Source organism: Acomys minous (genome assembly GCF_964271855.1).
Source record: "Acomys minous genome assembly, chromosome: 1".
NCBI lineage: Eukaryota > Metazoa > Chordata > Mammalia > Rodentia > Muridae > Acomys > Acomys minous.
This window is the reverse complement of record NC_140483.1, coordinates 49,470,684-49,483,025: the sequence shown is the minus strand read 5'-3', so window position 1 is coordinate 49,483,025 and position 12,342 is coordinate 49,470,684. Positions and strand designations below refer to the sequence as shown.

General features: G+C 38.0%; 1 long non-coding RNA gene across 1 annotated transcript; it reads right to left on the bottom strand.

Moving 5' to 3' along the window:
• Positions 1 to 1,768: 1,768 nt before the first annotated feature.
• On the bottom strand, positions 1,769 to 10,154 carry LOC311593501. Its single transcript, XR_014777728.1, has 3 exons — positions 9,934 to 10,154; positions 6,551 to 6,648; positions 1,769 to 4,588 (listed from the first exon to the last, which is right to left on the bottom strand). It is a non-coding gene; the product is annotated as an uncharacterized lncRNA (long non-coding RNA).
• Positions 10,155 to 12,342: the final 2,188 nt, after the last annotated feature.

Genomic DNA, 12,342 nt, shown 5'->3' with positions numbered 1-12,342 from the left:
AGTTTTATGGGTCTTTTTTTCTAGCAAATGGCATGCATATTTGCTGTCTTCTTATTTCCTTTTTTTCTGAAGATAACTGTGATGCTGCAAGAGACCAAGAATTTAAGGCGTGGAAATAAAGACGCCATAATTGCTTAGCATGCTCATCTTGCATGGAAACAATAATAATGGACTATAACTAAATGTTAATTGACAACTTTTTTTAAACCTCAGGTGTTAAATTATAAGACAAACTCTGAGAGCATTGTGCTTAGTAAACATGAAAATTTAGCTTTAAAGTCTCAGCAACATGGTCCAACAGCAAACATGACCAGAACAAAGCCTCACCATACAGAAAAAAATAGTAAATGAAAGCATACAGAGAGCCAGGGAAATAATTTTTTTCAGGGAAGTGCACACCAACTGGTTACCAAATACCAAATTTTCAGCCATGAATACTGGACAGGTTGAATTTATATATGTAGAAACATACGTGTGTGTGTGTGTGTGTGTGTGTGTGTGTGTGTGTGTAATTATAATTAAGCAAAAAGGTAGCAATGAATTTGAAAGACAACAAGGGGCTAAGCTATTTAAGAGGATTTGGAGGGTGAAAATGGACAGAGGAAGGGGTGTCATCAGACACACACACACACACACACACACACACACACACACACACACACACACATATATATACATATATATACATATATATATAATCACTGTAGTTTCTGTATGAACAATAAATTAATAGGGCTTTTTAAAGGTATGTAGTGTAAGGTCCATTCCCCATTCCTCCTTCAGACTCCTAATGCTGGATTTCTGGCATCTACAACTATGCTAAACTTCCATTTATAATTTAAAAAATTCTTCTTAATATTTTTACTAGACTGAGGATAATTTAAAGGGCATAATAGTTTACATTTTTAGATTAATTTGTTCTGTTGAATTAATGATTTATAGATCTTTGTGTTTTAGGAAGCTTTTCCACATCTTTCTTCAAAAAATTATTTTGCTGCCATTTGTAAATTATATGAAAATCTAGTTATCCTTTAGGCTTGTCGTTTCATTTTAAAAATGTACTCATTTGTTTATTGTGCACGTGTATGTGCATGTGTGTTGACATGCATGTCATAACTCACATGTGGAGGCTATAATCAATTGGAATGGGTCATATGCTTTAAGCATGTGGCTTCTGGAGACTCAGGTCATCCTTCTGATTCTGTGTGAATTCAGAAAGACCACCAATATTTCTACAAATGACGCAGTTTTATTCTTCCTTATAATTGAATGGATATTTCACTGGATATATAATTTCTTGCTTCTTTCTTTCCATGATGGATAACTAGACTGGTTGTATTACTTTGATATTTTTAATAGAGACACAATAAATATGGATAAGCCAGTATTTTTGTAGTACCTTGATTGTATGCCCAGATATGTTGCAGTTGAATGATATACTAGTTCTACTTTTAGTTTTATTAACTTCATGTTGCCCTTCATACTGTCTGCATCATGAATAAATCTCTACCAGAAGTGTGTATGTTTTTCTTCTTAACCTTAAATCAACATTTGTTTTGTATGAAAACTATTCTGATAAGGGTTAAAGAGTTAAGCATTTTTAATTGTCATTTTGTAGCAGTGAAGAATGATGAACATTTTTTCTGTCTTTCTGACATAATCCATTGCATTTGTGTATCTATTGATTATCTGATTTACTTATATTATAAAAAAGGCAGTTTCCTAAAAAATAGTGCTGATAAAACTAGATATTCATATGTAGAAGAAAGGAGAAAAGATTGATTGCTTCTACTTTGGAAAAAATCAATCCAAAGTCCATCAAAAAAACCCTTAATGTAAAGCAATATACAGTTTTGAAGAGATGGGGATTAGGACTGAAACAGGAACGTTAAATTTATAGAGGAAGGGAAAGTGTATTAATGGGGATAATATGGAGAGGAACAGTTAAAACTAAGGACCATCTTAGGAGTTGTATAGAAGCCTATTATAGGAGAAGCATCTTAATATGTACATATAAATGAAAAATATCTACAGAGAGAGTTTATGAGACAGTGGAGGTGGTGAACACCAAGGAAGCAAAGCCTTCCAGACACAACAGTATCAGCACACAGATGAACTTATATGCACAGTAGCAACATGCACATTGTCTGCACAGGTAGAAAGCAGATGTGGTTCCAGCACTGAGAGGGAGAACTGGCCATGATTTCCTATTGCTAACCAAGAAGATATTTCTAATTGACCACTACTCACAATAGAAAACAATTCTCCAATGAGGTTTACTGTGTGTACAAACCCAGTAAACGGCAGCATCCATGTCCAGCAGTAAATGACTAATTCAAAGGAAACTCAGTAGTATTTTAAGACATTTCTTTTTTTGTCTCATAATGCTTTGCCTGGGAATTGTTTTTACTTTTCTTGTGTCCAGTTGGTTTATAATGTCTGGTAGCTCCAGAATTTCTCTCTCTTTTTTTTTTTTTTTTTTTTTTGCCTTTGTCTGGATGACCTGTACATCAGTTGACAATGTGGTACTGAAGTCTCCCATTATCAGTGTATGAGGGTCAATATGTGACTTAAACTGTAGTACTGTTTCTTTTATAAAAGCAAGGACCCTTAGGTTAGGAGCATAGATGTTAAGGATTAAAATGTCATCTTTGTAGGCGATGCCTTTGATGAGTATGTATAGTTCTTCTCCATCTCTTTTGATGATTTTTGTGCTGAAGCCTATTTTACCAGATATTCTAATGGCTACACCTTCTTGCTTCTTAGTTCCATTTGCTTAGAATATCTTTTTCTTACATTTTAAACTGAGGTAATTTTATTCTTGACTTTAAATTGTGTTTCTTTGATGCAGCAGAAGAATATATCCTGTTTCTACATCTATTCTTTAGTCCCTGTATATCATTGGTGAATCAAAACCGCTCACATAGAGATGTAAATAATCAGTGAATCTTTACTGGTTAACTTACTGGTGTTGTTTTTGGTGATGGTGGTGGTGGTGATGGTGGTGGTGGTGCTGATGGTGGGGTGTGTGTGTATGTTTGTGTGTGTCTGTGTGTGTTTGTGAGTGTGTGTATGTGAGTTAGAGAGAAAGAGAGAGAGAGACAGAGAGACACAGAGAGAGAGAGAGAGAGACAGACAGAGACAGAGACAGAGAGACAGAGAGAGAGAGAGAGAGAGAGAGAGAATGAATTTCTTCTTTTGTGTTGCTCACGTATGAGTGTAGTTAATCTCCTATACCTACAGTTTTTCTTCTATCACCTTCTCTAGAGCTGAATTTGAATTTGTAGAAAATACTGCTTAAATTTGCTTTTATAATGGAATATTTTATTTTCTCCAACTATAGTAATTAACTTCTGCCAGGTATAGTAGTCTGGGCTGTCATCTGTGGTTTCTTGAAGTGTACAGCACATCTGTGAAGGTTCTTCCCACTTTTAGAGTCTCCATTGAGAATTCAGATGTAACCCTACTAGGTTTGACTTTATATGTATGGTACTTGGCCTTTTCATTGTGGTTTTTAATGTTTTTTCTTTGTTCTATATGTTTAGTGTTTTGATGGTTATGTGGCAATAACTCTTTCTTTTTGTCCATTCTGTTTTTTTTTTCTCTGTATGCTTCTTGCATCTTGTATCTCCTTCTTTAGGTAAAGAAATTTTTCTTCTATGAATTTCTTGAAACTTTTTATGAGCCTTTGAGTTGGGTTTCATTTCCTTCCTCCATTCCTGTTATTCTTAGCTTTGGTCTTTTCATAGTATCCCAGATTTTCTGGATGGCTAGTATCATGATTTTTGTTAAAATGTAACATGTTCTTTGCTCATTTCTTCCATTGTATCTTCAATGCCGGAAACTCTTTCTTCCATCTCTTGAATTCTGTTAATAAGATTGTCTCTCTAGTTTCTGTTTGAATTCTTAAAGTTTTCATTTCACAGAAATCCCTCAGTTCATGTTTTCTTTATTGCTTCCATTTCATTTTCACGTCTTGAACAGTTTTATCGGTTTCCATTGACTGTTTACTTTTGTTTTCTTTTCTTGCCTTTCTTTTAGGAATGTTTTCTTGACTTTTGTTAACAGATTTATTTCCTCCACTTGTTTCTATTTCCCATGATTTCTTTAAAAGAGCAATTTATTTGTTCTTTAAGGACCTCAGTCCTTTTCATATAATTGATTTCAAGGTCTTCTTCTTTTACTTCAGGTATTTTGGACTATTCAGAGCCTGTTGTGGTAGGATAGGTGGACTCTAGTGGAGACAGATTTTGTTGGCTGCTACTTATTGTATTCTTATGCTGGCACATAGTCATCTGCATTTTGAGGTGATTATAGGTGTAGTTGCTGACTTCTGTTTGTCTTTGTGAGTGGGTGTATTGTTCCTTGGTTTTGATTTCGTCTCCTGATTATCAGAGTGTGCTGACTGTGTGTTGCATGATTTAATGATCTGCTGGGCTGATATGCTCACAGGGAATTACTGTTGATATTGGCTGCTGGGATGAAGCCACCAATGAGAGAGGGATGTCAGAAGGGGAGTGGTCTACGGTATCCACAGAAGACATAGTCACTGATGGCGGGATACAGCAGCTCATGATATGTTGCAGTGCTGGGAAGGAAGATGAGGGATTTACTTTAGGGGAGCAGAGAGAGTGGAGGAGGTCTGCAAGTAGCCCACCTATTTTCTGGCAGACATGACCTACTGTCTGCTTGAGTTGAGGTTGAGATACAGGTAGGAATTGGGGAAAAGAGCCCAGGGGCTTTGTTCTTCTGGGATCCACAAGAGATGTGGACCCGGTAAAGGGAGACTGCAGATGCTGCAGATGTTGCTCTGCTGCAGTGCTAGAGAGGAGACTGACAGAATGGGCCTAAGGATACAAAGAAATCATAGGTCTGCAGGGTAGGCTACCTGACTTTCTTGTCCCTATTTCTTTGTTTTTTCTTTTGTTTGTTGTATTCTTTCTGTCCTGTTGTTTTTTCAGATTTTGTTTTCCAAAGAGTTGGCTAGTTAGAGAGGTAGGGAGAGTCTGGGAGAAGGTGACGGGGAGGCGGGTAATCATGATCAGAATACATTTTATGAAAAGAAACCTAATTCCAATGAAATAATAATTTTAAAATAGGACCCTGAAATCCAAAACGGCTAGAGGAAACACATGAAGATAGATACACAGGAAGAACGTTATGCAAAGGACTATAAGCATTAGGAAATATCATCATGGAATAAATGTGACAAATCGAAAAGCTTCTGTACAGCAATACAAACAGTTCGTGGAGTCAAGGGACTGCAGAGTGAGAGAAAGCTTTCGTCGACTGAATATCTGAAATCACCTAATGTTTAAGATCTATATATAGATATAGATACATAGATATAAACAGATATATTTTCCACAGGATAGTTTATAGCTTGACCATATGTTCTATTTCAACCCTCCAGCTAAAGTGTTAGTTCAGTATCTCAGTCTCTGCCTGCTAACTTGAATTTCTACAGTTTCTCTTGCCCTTCCTGCCTAATGACTATAAAATCAAATATTTTTCACATAGCTTTTTGCTGAAAAAAATTTAAGCAGGTATTCATTTCATAGGATGAAGCTCAAATTCCCTAGGGTGCATTATAGAGCTCTCTTGGCGTCTGTGATGATAGAACTCGGGATCTGAGGACCTGCAAGCTTAGTATACAGTGTATGGAGATGGCAAGATACACACCTGTCCAGGCTACTGTGACCTTGGCATACTTTCCCCCTTACAAAGTGGTTCCATCAAAGTTTTAGCCGACTGTAGAAATATATAGCTCAGTGATGTAATGTGTGCTTAGCCTACAGGAAGCCGCTGGGTCAATAACATAACCAGAAATGAAATTACTGATCTTAGAGGTACATTCCTACAACCTCAGTCACTTGCTAAGATGACATAGGAGGATTATGAATTCAACACTAGCTCGAGATAGGGAGTGGATTCAAGGGTACTATGGGCAACTTTATAAAACTCTAAAGAATTAAAAAGTAGGGGAAATGTTGGCTGGAATGGAGATGTTATTCAGTGATACAGATGATCAGTTCTTCTCTGGCATGTAACAGTCTTCTAATTTTAATCTTTGTGTATATATATATATATATATATATATATATATATATATACACACACACACACACACACACACACACACACACACACACACACATGTATTATGGTTAGTAAGAAGTATACCTGTGTTCTCTCTACATTTGATAATCTATCCAATCTATTATTTCAGATTAAACTTACTCATGCTGTAGACTATTTCTAGCTGCATTTCATGAGGCCTGGAAGCAAAATGTTGGCACTGCTGTTGGATGTGGCTGCCTAGGCAGCCATTACCCTTCCAGATTTATGTACAATGACTCCTGTGTGCAAGTTTAATGTGCGGCAATTATATTTAAATGCCAGCATATATGAGGTGTAAAGTGTATTTTTATTTATTCCCAAATTCCTCTTACACATTAACAAAGTATTTGCTCAAACTAACCTATGAGTAATAGGTTTACTCAATTCAGTTGGGGAAAAAAAGGATTGCAAAGCCAAAAATAAGACTTACCCACCACTGCACTTAAATCCATGCTGTCTCTTGCTGCAGAACAGACAGAGGTTGGCTTAAGAAATGAAGCCCCCAGGGGGGAGATCAAAGAAAATTCTCTGCAGAGAAATGGGGTAGAATATCTTTAGTGTTATTTAACATAAATGATGAGTTGATGGGTTAGGAGAAGGGAAGGATATAGCAGCCTCAACTGGAGTCACAGAGAAAGTGATGCCCCTCCCCCCCCTCCCCCCCCTCCCCGTGGAAGGCCAGGAAGTGCTGTAAAGGGCTGGGAGGAGGAGGAGGTCCTGGGCTGGACTGTAGCATTAGCTAGATAGTAACAGGGATGTTTAGGCCTAGGAGGTTCACATAGGATTTTCTGATCTAATCCCAATGTCCCTGGCTTTCTCCAAACTTCTGTTTTTGCAGCTGTGCTCTGTGACCGTGGTATGCTCCTACCCTTACTAATGTACTCTTGTCTCATCTTCTGAGTACTATCACTAGGCTCATGAAATTTTGTAGTTGTTCCCTGGCATAAGATCAGCTCTTCCAAGATGTTATCTTCTGGCCATTGTGTCCTGATTAATAAAGAGCATGAGGCTTTGTGTGGAAGTCTTGGGTTTTTGTTGGTAGTTATGGTGTTTTTGTTGTTGTTTGTTTGTTTATATATTTATTTCTTGTTTAGCTGTGCTTTCTTCAGAAAGTGATTAACACCTTTGAGGCTGAGGTTACAAATATGTAAAATGAAGAAAAACCACTTTGCTTTACAAGGTTACATAGATGAATATTTTAGAAATTGTATAATAAGTAGACTGAAATCTACTGCTATAGGAAGCACTGAAACATTAATGTTCTCTTATTCAATTTAATTATTTTACTTATTGACTTCCTTTTTAGAGTATTTTAATTTCAAACACTATTTAAAGCACCAATTAATTGATTTATTATTGTTGTTTTAGTAATTGTATGTACTGCAGTAGCTATTCTTGGTTATCAACTTTAAACCCCATCTGTTGGGTACACATAAAAGAAAACATTTTAATTAAGTTTTTGATGTGGGAAGGCCAATTGTTATTGGTATCATTTGAGGTGGGAAGATATACCTTTAAACTAACTATTTTGAGGTGGGAAGGTATAACTTAATCTGGATCATACCTTCTGATAGCAACCAATATATAAAGGATGTAAGAAGTTCTCTCTCTCTCTCTCTCTCTCTCTCTCTCTCTCTCTCTCTCTCTCTTTCTCTCTCTGTCTGTCTCACTCTGACTGGAAATCCATTTCTTCACTGGTCTACTTCTTTGAGAATCTTGATTGTTCAAAAAGCAGCTGAGACACTGTGTGTGTGTGTATGTGTGTGTGTGTGCATGTGTGTGTAATTTGATAAGGATTGTATTGAATCTCTAGATTTCTTGTGGTAAGAATACTAATAACTTATGCTCTAAGATCAACAATTAGTATATGAGACCTCATCAAAATACCTAGAGAATTTTTACAGACCTTGAAAGATCAATTCTCAACTTCATATGGAAAAAAAATCAGAAAATCTAAAACAATGTTGGACAATAAAAGATCTTCTAGAGGAATCTCCATCCCTAATCTCCAGCTTCACTATAGAGAAACAGTAATAAAAACAGCATGGTACTGTCGTAGAAATAGGTCAGTTGATCAGTGGAATCAAATTGAAGCCCCAGAAATAAACCCACATACCTATGGACATATGACTTTTAACAAATAACCCAAAATCGTACCATGGGAAAAAGATAGCATCTTAAACAAAGAATGCTGCTGTAACTGAATGTCTCCGTGTAGAAGAATGCATATATATCCATATTTATCACCTTGCAAAAAACTAAAGTCCAAGTGTATTAAATACCTTGACATAAAACCAGACTCACTAAATCTGTAGAAGAAAAAGTAGGAAAGAACCTTGAACTCACTGGCTTATACACAACTTCCTGAACAGAACACAAGTAGCTCAGGTTCTAAGGTCAACATTTAATAAATGGGGTCTCAAGAAATTGAAAAGCTTTTATAGGGGACCTCATAAAATGGAAAAGCTTCTGTAAGGTAAAGGACATTGTCAAAAGAACAAAACAACAGCCTACAGACTAAGATAAGATCTTCACCAACCCTACAACCAACAGAGGGCTAAGATCCAAAATATATAAAGAACTCAAGAAACTAAACATAACCAAAACAAATAATCCAATTAAAAAGTGAGGTACAGAGCTTAACAGAGAATTCTCAACAGAGGAATATCGAATGGCTGAGAAACACCTAAAGAAATGGTCAGTGTCCTTATTCATCAGGGAAATGCAGATCAAATCAACTCTGAGAACCCACCTTGCACCCTTCAGAATGGATAAGATCATAAAATCAAGTGACAGCACATGGCTGGAGAGGATGTGGAGGAAGAGGAACACTCCTCCATTGCTTCTGGGAGTGCAAACTTGTACAACCACTTTGGAATTCACTTTGGCACTTTCTCAGAAAACTGGTAATAGTGCTACCTCAGGACTCAGCTATGTATACTGGGTATATAGTGGAAAGGTGCTCCATCATACATCAAAGACATTTGCTCAACTATGTTCATAGCAGTTTTATTCATAATAGTCAGAATCTGGAAACAACTATATGCTCCTCAACCAAAGAATGGATAAAGAAACTATGGTAAATTTATACAACGGAATACTACTCAGCTATTAAAAACAAAGAAATCATGAAATTTTCTGGCAAATAGATGGAACTATAAATTATCATCTTGAGTGAGGTAGCCCAGACCCAGAAAGACAGGCATGTTATACACTCACTAATAAGTGGATGTTAGCTTAACATAGATGTCCTCTGAGAGACTCCATCCAGCAGGGGATCTGGACAGATGCTAGAACTTGCTGCTGAACTCCTGATGGAGCACTAAGTGTGGTATGGAAGAATTGGAGAATGGAAAGACCCAGAGGGTTCAGGAGGCCCACAAGGAGACCATCAAGGCTGGCAGATCAGGACCAGGCATGGGGGTGGAGGTGGGACTGTACAAACTTTTACCAACCAAGGACAATACATTCAGTAAACCCAGACCCCTTGTTCAGATATAGCCAATGAACAGCTCATTCTCCTCAGTTAGGGGAAGAGCATGGACTGCCTCTGATATGAACTCTGATGTCTCCAATTTGATCACTTCCCCTTGGTTGGAGGCCATGTGAGTAAACATAAGAAGGGGAAGCAGGCTATCTGGATGAGACTTGTCAGGCTACCGTCATATGGTGGGGAGGAAGTCCCCTTCTGTCAGAGATCTAAGGGAAGGTAATAGGGCAGGAAGGTGGGAATGGGAAGATACAAAGGAAAGGATATCAGTTGCAATCTGAATAAGTTATAATAAAATAAAAATTTTTTAAAGATGAAAATACCTTTAATTTGCATCCAGGACACCTGAGATGATGGGCCTCTGTATGCTGAATCTTGGTATATTTTAATTCAAGATACAATGGCCATTTTCTTAAACGTTCTCTGCTTTCATAAATATTGTTTGGGACAAGTTAATACTTTGTTTGACTGGGAATTCCATGTAATAGAAAGGTCTCAGGCTTCATGCTGCTTCTGCAAACCTTCAGCAAATATGCCTGTGAGATTTACTAAAGAAATTGACATAACTACTGTTATGGTTTTTGCAGTGAGAGGAGGGCCAAAGAATGCTGTAAATATCACATTGCTCAACAGAACTCATGCAAGAGATTTTTTCTGGGGGTGAGGATAATGTAAATGGTTGCCTTTGTGTGTGAGACACACACATACACCACACACACACACACACACACACACACACACACACACACACACACACATACACAGAGAGAGACAGAGAGAGACAGAGACAGAGACAGACAGACACACACACACACACACACACACACACACACACACACACACACAGACATACAGACACACACAGACAGAGACAGAGAGACGCAACAACAGAAACACACAGAGAATCAGAGAGATAAAGACAGAGAGACACAGCAGAAAGAAACAGAGAAAGAAAGAGAGAGACTTTATGTAGGGGCAAGAAAGCCCCTGCCATGGCAAGGGGAGAAAATTTTACATTGAAATATGTCACATTGACATTTAGCACTGATTTGTCATAGTGACACTGAGCCAGTGAAGGCAGGAGGAACCTGCTTCTTGAATGTGGACAGCTTCTAAAAACTACTGTTAGAATTTCAGAGCTTTCTCATAAAAAATATATTCAACTTTTGCAAGGTTACTGCTAATGGAGAAATTAATTTATATGATTGCACTGCATTTTATAAAAGAATCAGTGTACTTGGATATAACTCAGATAATTGTTTGAATGATGATTATTGTTTTAGGCTGGGTTTGTAGAGGCATGAAACTAAAGGAATTCAAAATATGAGCCTTACATTAATGATAGCAAAACCATATCTTAGTCCCTGAGAACTTGGTACTCAGTCCTCTAGGCTGGAATCCTCAATGGTCAGTACAATCCCAGAATAGCTGGCATCCACGTGGGGAAAGAGCCAATAGTTCACAAATCAGGCAGGTACCTCAGTAGTCCCAATCTGGCACCAGAGTCCACTCAATATTCCATTAAGAAAGTTTGAACTACTGATTCTTTTCTTAATGAGTAAACTTGCACCAGCTACAAAGAGCAAATCATCCCTGGTAGCAAGAGGGGAGGCCATGTGAGTAGAAGGCAAGAATAAACTTTCTTCTTTCATTTATCTGACTGCCACCTGAAGGAGCTCTCACAATCTGGGTGACCTTCCCACATCAGTCAAGACAAATTATGATAAGTCTTAGGTGAGTCTCCCTACATAGGTATAATTGTGGCCAGTTGGCATTAAAACCAATTGTCAAAGTTACTTAGAGCCTTTTGAAAAGTGTTTTGAGAATAGACCATGGCCTCTCGGACCATATTTTTAAGGAAAGGATATTCCGATGTGGGCCTGGTTCCAGGTCAGATGGGGAATCCACACAGGCTCTCATGTTAGGTCCTATTTCCTTCTGATTTCTCAGTAATGTGAACAGAAGGATGCCCACTGTGCCCTGGGCCATGGCAGTTCCAACTAACCTGGGCCTAGAGGGGCTCATGGGTAATGATGCAACAACCATGGACCAGGTATGTACTAGACCTTGACCCTCTACACATTTATATCCAATGGTAAGATTACCCTCCATGTAGATTCTTCAAAAAGGTGATGTGGACTGTCTCTGACATGGTCTCAGTTGCATGCCTTTCTATTACTTCATCCATCCGTGTGTGTCTGCCTCACCAGGACACTGGCTTCTTCCCAGGATAGGGCTCTGCATCAGAGTTTTGGGTGGTGCCCAGTGAGGATGATAACCATAGCAATGTCTTTTATGACCTAAAACTATCTTTATGTGGCAAAAGGAGGAAGTGACACATGAAACACCTGAGAGTGCAGAGCAAGAACTGCAGGGCTGACAATCTGTCTGCACTTGTCCCCAGGTGAGACAGGAAAACTTGCCTTTGGAATGTTAGTAAATGGCTAATGAGTACATTTACTTTCGTTATTTTCCCTGGAGGGGGGGACCTGGTGGCACTCAGAGGAAGGACAGCAAGAGAAGAGACTTGATACCCTATGAGCATATACAGGGGGAGGAAATCCCCCTCAGGAACTGTCATAGGGGAGGGGAATAAGGGGAAAATGGGAGGGAAGGAAGAATGGGAGGAGACAAGGGATGGGATAACCATTGAGATGTAACAAGAACAAATTAATAAAATAATATATATCTTGGAAAAATATATTTAAGTGTGAAAATATTAGGTTTAGAAA